Source organism: Canis lupus, chromosome 16 (genome assembly GCF_048164855.1).
Source record: "Canis lupus baileyi chromosome 16, mCanLup2.hap1, whole genome shotgun sequence".
NCBI lineage: Eukaryota > Metazoa > Chordata > Mammalia > Carnivora > Canidae > Canis > Canis lupus.
In genome coordinates, this window is record NC_132853.1 from 36141517 (window position 1) to 36151125 (window position 9609).

At 44.7% G+C, this 9609-nt stretch overlaps 1 protein-coding gene across 6 annotated transcripts in view; it reads left to right on the forward strand.

Moving 5' to 3' along the window:
* TTLL6 (tubulin tyrosine ligase like 6) overlaps positions 1 to 7994 on the forward strand; it is a 48644-nt gene extending 40650 nt beyond the window's left edge. For 3 of the 6 annotated variants that reach the window (XM_072780215.1, XM_072780217.1, XM_072780216.1), the window contains one exon: positions 5429 to 7994. The gene's annotated coding sequence lies outside the window, so the exon portion shown is untranslated. The remainder of the gene's footprint in view (positions 1 to 5428) is intronic. The other 3 variants (XR_012008917.1, XR_012008915.1, XR_012008916.1) reach the window with 3 other exon arrangements.
* The last annotated feature ends 1615 nt before the right edge of the window (positions 7995 to 9609 follow it).

Below are 9609 nucleotides of genomic sequence, written 5' to 3' on the forward strand. Positions count from 1 at the left end.
GGGATTGATTACCACACCTTTCATTCCACCTCAGTCCAGGTCTCTTGCCCCAAAAGCTGGCCCTCTAATGACATGCACAGAAGGGACAATACAACAGGACAATGGAACCTGAGGAGATCTGAAAACAAAGACCCTGGAGAAGCTTTGATCCCACTATGTGCAAGAATGGAGGAGATAGCAAGGAGCCCTCTGTGATGAGCTTGGCTTATTTAGTCTGTTTAAATCAAGAAGGCATAGGAAGAAGCCCTAGGCTTCCACAACGTCATTTTGTGGGATCCAAATGATCAAGGCTGGTATGTACCAACTTAGGAGAGCTCGACAGCATAGCGTGGTGTGAAGAAGGGGGGCTTATGCCACTTGGCTACCTAGAGAGGAAGGCTGTGCTTTTTTTTTTAAGATTTTATTTATTTATTTGAGAGAGAGAGAGAGCACAGGTGCGTGAGCAGGGCGGAGAGGCAGAGGCAGAGAGAGAAGCAGACTCCCCACTGAGGAGGGAGCCGGACCTGGAGCTCCATCCCAGGACCCTGAGATCATGACCTGAGCCGAAGGCAAACGCTTAATGAAATGAGCCACCCAGGCACCCCAAGGCTCTGCATTCTAATCATCACCCTCACTCCTGCCACTAAAGCAGACTATGACCACCAGTTTGACTGGGCCCTTTCATGACCAGTAGCTCACACTGCAGAAGGGTGGGCCAGTAAACACTTCGGGTGCTTGTAAAAATGCATATGCCAGGGCCTGCTTCCAGAAATTCTGATTCAATAAGACCTAGTAGGGGCCCAAGAATTTGCATTTGAGAAGGTCTTCTTTATGATTCTGATGCCCTTCTCACCACCCTCAGAGAAAAAGTGGGCCTGGTGTTTCCCAAACTTCCTTGGCAATACAAATCATGGGGGGCCCTTGTTAAGCCTATTGCTTTCTGGGTGACACCCCTGAAAATTGGCACAAGAGGCTTGAGATGAGGCCCTGGGCATCTGTCTCTTGAATAAGTACCTCAGGTGTGGTAGTGAGGACTGTCCTACATCTAGACCCAGGCCTGGGCAGAGGAACCTGTGATAGCCAGGCCTGACCTGTGGGCCTGATATTAGTACAAAACTCCCTGATCCTTATGGAGCTCAAACCTACCCCTACTATCTTTGGTTTGTAATTTTCTAGTACTAAAATTTAAAAAAAAATTTTTTAGATTTTTTTATTTATTTTAGGGGGAGAGAGAGAGAGAGAGAGAGAGAAAATGCATGTATAAATGTGTGCACATGCAGGTGGCCAAGCCAACCAAGGGAAGGGGCAGAAGGAAAGAATCTCAAGCAGATTTCCAGATGAGCATGGAGCCCCACCTGGGGCTCAGTCTCATAACCCTGAGATCATGACCTGAGCCAAAATCAAGAGTCAGATGCCTAACCAACTGAGCCACCCAGGTACCCCAAATTCAAAATTTAAGTGAAGATACGGTTACTTATTTATTGCTATTTATGCTCCTATTGTTAAGAAAAGGGGGGGTGATATAGCAGATTACAGTGAAAAATTTATTCAGTGTGACTGTTACAATGAAGTTATAATGATCAGATGCCACACAGAGAAAGAGAGAAGATCATTATATTAAGAGAGAGTGATAAAGGGCTTCTTGAATTGACTATTGAATTTGGCTCAGAATCTCTTTTTTTTTTTTTAAGTTTTTTTTTTTAAAGAGATTTTATTTATTTATTCATGATAGACATAGAGAGAGAGAGAGGCAGAGACACAGGCAGAGGGAGAAGCAGGCTCCATACCGGAAGCCCGTCGTGGGACTCAATCCCGGGACTCCAGGATTGCGGCCTGGCCGAAAGCAGGCGCCAAACCGCTGAGCCACCCAGGGATCCCCTGGCCCAGAATCTCTTAAACAGAAAAGGCCAAACAAAGCATTCTGTTTGGGTCTTTCTTGTCTCTCCAATAAGAATAGAGACTCTCTTAAGGATATGGACTATGGGGACACCTGGGTGACTCTGCAGTTGAGCGCCTGCCTTTGGCTCAGGGCGTGATCGCAGGATCCACAATCCAGGATCGAGTCCAGAAGCCTGCTTCTCCCTCTGCCCATGTCTCTGCTTCTCTCTGTGTGTGTCTCTTTGAATAAATAAATAAAATCCTAAAAAAAAAAAAAAAAAAAAAGGTTTTAAAAAAAGTATATGGACTATGTCTCTACTGTCAGACTGGGGTCTTCCTGAGGGCAGGGGCTGCATCTCCCCTGCTAAGCCCAGACTGGGAGCTCCTCAAAGATTAGGGCTATTGGTCACTTCATCCCCTGGGCTCTTGGTACATCCTTGTACATACTGGTATTTAAAAAAATATATTTATTTATTTATTTTTAGACAGAGACAGCGCGCGTTCTTGGGGACAGGGACAGAGGGAGAGAGAATCTCAAGCAGACTTCACACTGAGTGTGGAGCTAGACTTGGGGCTTGATCTCATGACCCTGAGATCATGACCTGAGTCAAAACCAAGAGCCAGAGGCTTAACTGACTGTACCCTCCAGGTGCCCCCATGCTGGCACTTATATGATTGGTTCCTCAACACCAGATTTGGGTTATAGTGAGCTGGAAACAGGGAGAGCTTTTTGCTCAGTTGAATCTCTGACGTCAGGCACCCCTCTTTGTGTCATTCTTTAGCAAAGTCCAGCGTGGATTGAGACTCCCTGAGAGGCTCTGAGATTTTTTTTTTTGGCAGAGAAGTTTTTGGTATTTTCTCCTAAATGAGTAAAAATAAGTTAAAAAATAAAGATAGATAATTCCTTAGGAGAGACTTGTTGCCCTGGCTCTAATTTCTGAGAGCAGTTTGTCATACGGAGTCTCATATTATAGATTTTTACTACCGTAGTGGACAGTGACTGAAGGCATTGACTTTTAATGAATATTAATGATGGTAATAGTTACCTCTATTTTTTTGGTAGTCTACCATATAAGTGTGCCAGCACTTATTTTTTTAATCTAATTTCATTCCAATCTCAATTGTGCACTTTAGAAAAGAAAAAAAATTGAGTCTCAAAAAGCATAACGCCTAACCTTTGGGAGGTCACACAGCTTTTAAGTGATAGAGCAAGGATATGAGTCAGATGTTTCTGATTCCCAAACCATACTATCTTTCTTTCAAATGGCATTTTTAATAATCTTCAGTTTGATGGGACGCCTGGGTGGCTTAGTGGTTAAGCATCTGCCTTTGACTCAGGGCCTGATCCTGGGTTTGGGGATCGGGTCCCACATCAGGCTCCTGCAGAGAGCCTGCTTCTTCCTCTGCCTGTGTCTCTGCCTCTCTCTCCATCTCTCATGAATAAATAAATAAAATCTTTAAAAAAATAATAATAATCTTCAGTTTGAGCCTAAGGGCATAATAAATAGCTCTGTATGAAGGCATTTCTGCAGGTAGCACAGGTAGCCAAGACCAGGCAAGGCCTCTTAGAATGCCATGGGGGTCACCAGATCTCAGAGCTGGCTCTCTGCTCTTAGGTCAAATGATGGCTTCAAAAAATGCCCAATTAATCAGTCCACAAAGGACTGACACATACAAGGCAAACTCATAAAGTCTAGTTATATACAGGGCAATGCCTGGCTATCGATGCTTTGATTTACAAATGAAGGATGAGGGCAGCCTGGGTGGCTCAGCGGTTTAGTGCTTGCCCAGGGCGTGATCCTGGGGACCCAGGATCGAGTCCCATGTTGGGCTCCCTGCATGGAGCCTGCTTCTCCCTCTGCCTGTATCTCTGCCTCTCTCTCTTGTCTCTCATGAATAAATAAATAAAAAATCTTAAAAACAAAAACAAATGGAGGATGATGTGGCATAAGAATAGGGCTTCTGTATAATAAGTAATGGTTAGGAGCACCTGGGTGGCTCTGTCAGTTAGGCTGTCTGCCTTGGGCTCTAGTCATGATCTTATAGGACTCTCGAGTCATGGGACTCAAGATCTCATGATCTTCCTGGGATCGAGCCCTGCATTGGGCTCCCTGTTCCACAGGAAACCTGTTTCTCCCTTTTCCTCTGCCTGCTGCTCTCCCCGCTTGTGCTTTCTCTCTGTCAAATAAATGAATAAAATAAAATAAATAATGGTTGAATGAAGGAAGGAAAGAGTAGAGCAGAGGTCTGAATTATGGATCAAGGGCTCTCTTGGTCAGTGTAATACCCTCCACACATCAAGTTGAGGTACCATGTCCCGTGTAATTCCTCAGGTCAGTGCTGTGAGGTTAGCAAGAAGACATCAATTTGGGGCAGTAAATGACTCGCCCAACCTCACACAAGTGATGCATTCTGGACAAATAGCATGATGTTTCTTCCATCTTGATCCATGTGAAGAAGGAGCCCTGACAATTTCCTGCATGTCTCTACTTAGATCACTATAATCTCATCATCCTTCCTCTCGATCTACTTTCGCAGTGGGTCAGCCACTGAGCCTAGGGTTTCAGATCTGTCAACAATTGAGTTTTAGGGGATAAATAGCCCACTTTGTAGATTTTAAGATGATTAAAAGCTTATTAAGGGGGGGATCCCTGGGTTGCTCAGTGGTTTGGCACCTGCCTTTGGCCCAGGGAGTGATCCTGGAGTCCCGGGATCGAGTCCCATGTCGGGCTCCCTGCATGGAGCCTGCTTCTCCCTCTGCCTGTGTCTCTGCCTCTCTTTCTCTCTGTCTCTCATGAATAAATAAATAAAATCTAAAAAAAAAAAAAGCTTATTAAGGGGGATGCTTGGCACCCTGGTGAGTATATGGTGGCTGCAGTGGTGATGATGATCATGATAATGATACTGTGTTGATGGTGATGACCCCAGTAGGTACTAAAGCAAAACACACTTGCTTTTGGTGTACTTTTAAAAGCTTTGTGTGCATTCTCTCCATCCTCAAAGTAACTGTGTGGTAAGAATCACTATAATTCTTTTTTTTTTTTTAAGATTTTATTTATTCATGAGAGGCACAGAGAGAGAGAGAGGCAGAGACATAGCAGAAGGAGAAGCAGGCTCCATGCAGGAAGCCTGATGCAGGACTTGATCCTGGGACTCCAGGATCACACCCTGGGCCGAAGGCAGACGTTAAACCCCTGAGCCACCCAGGGATCCCTATTCTTTTTTTTTTTTTTTTTTTTTCAAACGAGAAAGCCAAAGGTTAGAGAGATTAAGTAACTTGCACGAGAACACTCAGAGCTCCTGGGCCTATGCACTTAACCACTACCTCTTATTGTCTCTGACCAGCCATCTTGGCTGCTCTTAAATGGTCCATATTCAATGTTTGGGGCTGTAAGGATGCAGGAAGATAAATGGCATGTAGGTAAAATGAGTTTCTGGTGATTATGGAGGTGATCATCTGAGTGCCTCCTGACCTGCTGGACAGGATGGTAAGGAGAGTTAATTGACTGGAATCTTCTAGATGCCATTTTAAAGGAAAATCTAAGAAAAAAATCTTTTTTTTTCTTTTCAGAATCATACTGGATCTCTGCCATTTCTCCCTCTTTCTACCTCTTATTCCCAGGAAAAGATTTATCTTTTTTTAAAGTGTCTACAATGTCCATAGAATCAACTGAAAGTTTTATTTCCTCATCTAGATAACCTGGTCTTATAACTTCCCATTAACACCACTGGGCCAACAGCCTTGTGTTTTATACCCTCCCAGTTAGTGCTGTAGGCCCATGACTTCTGAGACGTATCGGTGCTACTCCAGGACACACCCCAGTTGCCCCACTAGTGGCATTCCTTTGGGTCCCTCAGATGACACTATCATCCAGAACACTCCCCCCAGATAGAGCAATATGAACGGAGGACTGTTTCAGAGAGGAACTCAAAGTTTCCAGGAATCTAAAGCCCTCAGTCTACCAACAGGTCTGTGTCAGTAGGTTTTCAACTCCAAAGAGAAAAGACAGAGAAAGGGCAAGGCTTGATGGAAGATTCTGAACCCTGAGTAAGAGAATTGAGGCAGGTATAACTTTACCAGGTACAGACCAGACCTCCTCCTCCCACCTGAGCCACCTCTGTGCCCAACACCTTCTTGCTACCTCCCTTACCAGTCCACAGCCACATCAATCTTGCTGAAGAAGAAGTGAGGCAAGAATACCCAGCCTGCAGGTGTTTCTTCCATCAGCCTGCAGAAATGATGCATCTTCCCCTCAGGTATCTGTTAATAAAATAAATTGCCATGCTCAGTGCTGGGATGGTGAGCCTGATCCAGAGTGAGAATGAGCAGACGGAAGTGGGAGAGAGAGTTTTCCTGAGCACTCCTCATTAAGAAAGGTCCAAATTCACCAAAAATGCATCGGGAGCCTTTGAAGAATTTCTTTGGATGAATGGTAAGCCCTGTCCTCCTTGCTGAGAGCCTTGTGTCTGAGGTGGACCTTTTGGGGGGCTCCATGGTTGCCATGTGTCTGCCCAACATCAATCCTGGCTAGACTCCAGGCATAACATTTCATTTTGCCAGTTCGTTCTCTACCCTCTCTAAGAATGTGATCCAAGACTTTGCCTCACTTGCTCTTTCTGAGTTAGGTCCCAGGAATGAGCTTTGGAAGAGGAGTATGGGGCAGGGGTGGAAGAAGAATGAGGTCTGAAGTCAAGAGCCTGCTTCACAATGTTGATTCAGCTTTGCTCTATGAAGTCCTAATGGGATGAATTTCTGGCCCCAGGGATGTCAGGAGATTCTGAGATAATTGAAGCCTACACTATTCCTCACTTAATTATCCAAAACACTGAATGGAAAATCCATTTGCATCCAGCTGTGAAACACACACATACATAACACCTTCATCTCCACTTATGCCTGGTTTTCAAAGACTCCTGGTGTAGAGTTCTTAGTGAGTTGAGGCCTACCTGGATGGCAGAAGGAAGCCGTGATTACAACTAGGGAGATTAGTAAAAAATTAACCCTCCTGGGGCACCTGGCTGGCTGTCAGTGGAGCATGCGACTCTTGATCTTGGGGTTGTGAGTTTGAGCCCCACATTGGGTGTAGAGATTACTTTTAAAAAAATCCACTCTCCCTTTGCCAGCCCTTTCCCAACACCATTTAGAAGTCTCAAAAAGGACTGATTCAAGGCCAGTTTTTCCATTGTCATTATCAGTTTGCTATAGATTATAGCCTGGACCACACAAAAGATGTAAGACTTTAAGACTTTCTGAAATGGGGCTTTCTAAAACCTCGATGTCTTTCCCTTTTTCTCCCTAGTCACCAGCCCCAGCCAGTCAAGGTTCCTAAGCTGATAAAAAGGAATTCTTTTAATAAGGTGAAGTCAGAATTATTTGTCTTTCTAGGGGACAATTTGGTGTCCACATCCTTAATCCTAGACATAGTTTCAGCTTCATGAGCATGCAATCTGTGTAATCTCACATGGCTCCACACTTAGAAGGGCCCTATACTTGGTTAATGCTCTGTTGTCACCCTCTTGAAATTCTGGACATTTTTTGAACAAGGAGCCCCGCATTTTCATTTTGCACCCACCACATTATGTAGCCAGTCCTGCTACTGGCTTCAACAGGTCTGAGTTATCCAATGAGAAGGCAAAATGGCAGGCCCCATGCACCGCCTGCCTATTCACCCATAGGGTTTTGCAGAACAACTGTCTGCTGAACAAAAAATGCTTGTGACAGACCTTGCCCCTGTGGATTGGCAGTAGACTAAAACAGGTCCACAGACAGCTGGCCTGAATTAAGTGCCACTAATAAAAAGTGTCATTAGTTGAGAAGGAAATGCCCTCGCACCAGCTGGGAGGATCAAGTCCCCTTCTTCAGAGGAGGTGATATTTGAGATGGCAAGGAAAGATAAATACAATTTTGAATTGTTTTTTAAAAGATTTATTTTATTTTAGAGGGTGGGAAGAGGGGCAAAGGGAGAGGGAGAAGAGAATCCTCAAGAAGACTGCCGGCTGAGTGTGGAGCCGGATGCAGGGCTCGATCCCACAACCCTGAGACCCTGAGACCAGACCTGAGCTGAAACCAAGAGTCGGGTGCCTAACCAACTGAGACACCCAGGTGCCTTACAATAAATATGACTTTTTAAAGCGGATATGAGGTGTGGTACTGAGGCTTACTGGTCTGGAAGAAGACAAAAACAATCCCAAACATGGTCAAAAAGCAAAGCCGAGTCCAATCTGGATAGTTCCAAAAGGAAAATTGGGAGGTGACAATGAGAAGGTGGTGTGTGAGACCAGACCATATTGGAGACCCCAGCGCCCTTGTTTATATCACCAGTATTGCGTTCCTCGTGATGGTGAACTTGTTTACGTGGCTGTCTCTCCACAGGGCTATACCATGTCTTTACATCTTTTTTTTATATATTTTTTTATTTTTCTTTACATCTTTATATCCCCTGCTTTTAGCCTAGTGCCTAGGACATGATAAAAATTCGGTAAATATTTGCTGAATGACTGAATATTGAGGATCTAAAATGTTATCCTGGGAAGTGTTTACAGAATTCAGTGGAAAACCAACAGAGATTTTGAGTGGGGGATTTGAGCATTAGAAAATCGAATCTGGGGCAGCCTGGGTGGCTCAGCGGTTTAGCGCCGCCTTCAGCCCAGGGCATGATCCTGAAGTCCCGGGATTGAGACCCGCGTCTGGCTCCCTGCATGGAGCCTGCTTCTCCCTCTGCCTCTCTCTCTCTGTGTCTCTCATGAATAAATAAATAAAATCTTTAATAAAATACAAAAAAAAAATCGAATCTGGGGCAGCCCCGGTGGTGCAGCGGTTTGGCACCGCCTGCAGCCCAGGGTGTGATCCTAGAGACCTGGGATCGAGTCCCACATCTGGCTCCCTGTGTGGAGCCTACTTCTCCCTCTTCCTGTGTCTCTACCTCTCTCTCTCTCTGTGTCTATGGATAAATAAATAAAATCTTTAAAAAAAATCGAATCTGGTGGGAGATGGTAAAATGGATGACTGGCATAAGGGAGAGACCCATTGTGGGAGAGCAGTTAGGAGGCTCTTTTGGTGACCTCCATAAGAGGTCAAGCCCTCGCAGCCCTTCTTAGGATGATGGGCCATGGGAAAGAAAAGGAGGCAGGTGAGAAAAACACTGGAGAGCTGGGACATCACAGCTGAGTGAACGAAAGGGAGTAGGAAAAGAGAAGAGCAATGACAGCTTCAAAAGAGCTGAGTCTTGTGCCTGGGTGGTGCAGTTGGTTAAGTATCCTACTCTTGATCTCAGCTTAGGTCTTGATCTTAGAGTCATGAGTTCAAGCCTTGTATTGGGCTTCACAGTGGGCATGGAGCCTACTTAAAAAAAAAAAAAAGAACTGAGCCCCCTCAAAGAAAATAGAAACATTGGGAGAAGGAGCTTTGGGGTGATGGAAATCACATCATCTATTTCATAAAGCAGGTGGATGAGTTCCAGTCCGCAGATATATTTAAAAGAATGGCATACTACTCAGCCGTCAAAAAACAAAATCATGCAATGATGTGGATGGAACTAGAGGGTATTATGCTTAAGCAAAATAAATCAATCAGAAAAAGATAATTATCATATGATCTCATTCATATATGGAGTTTAAAAACAGAACAGAGGATCACAGAGGAAGAGAGGGAAAAATAAAACGACAAAATCAGGGTTGGAGACAAACCATAAGAGACTCTTAATCATAGGAAACAGAGTTGCTGGAGGGGAGGGGGGAGGAGGGATAGGGTAA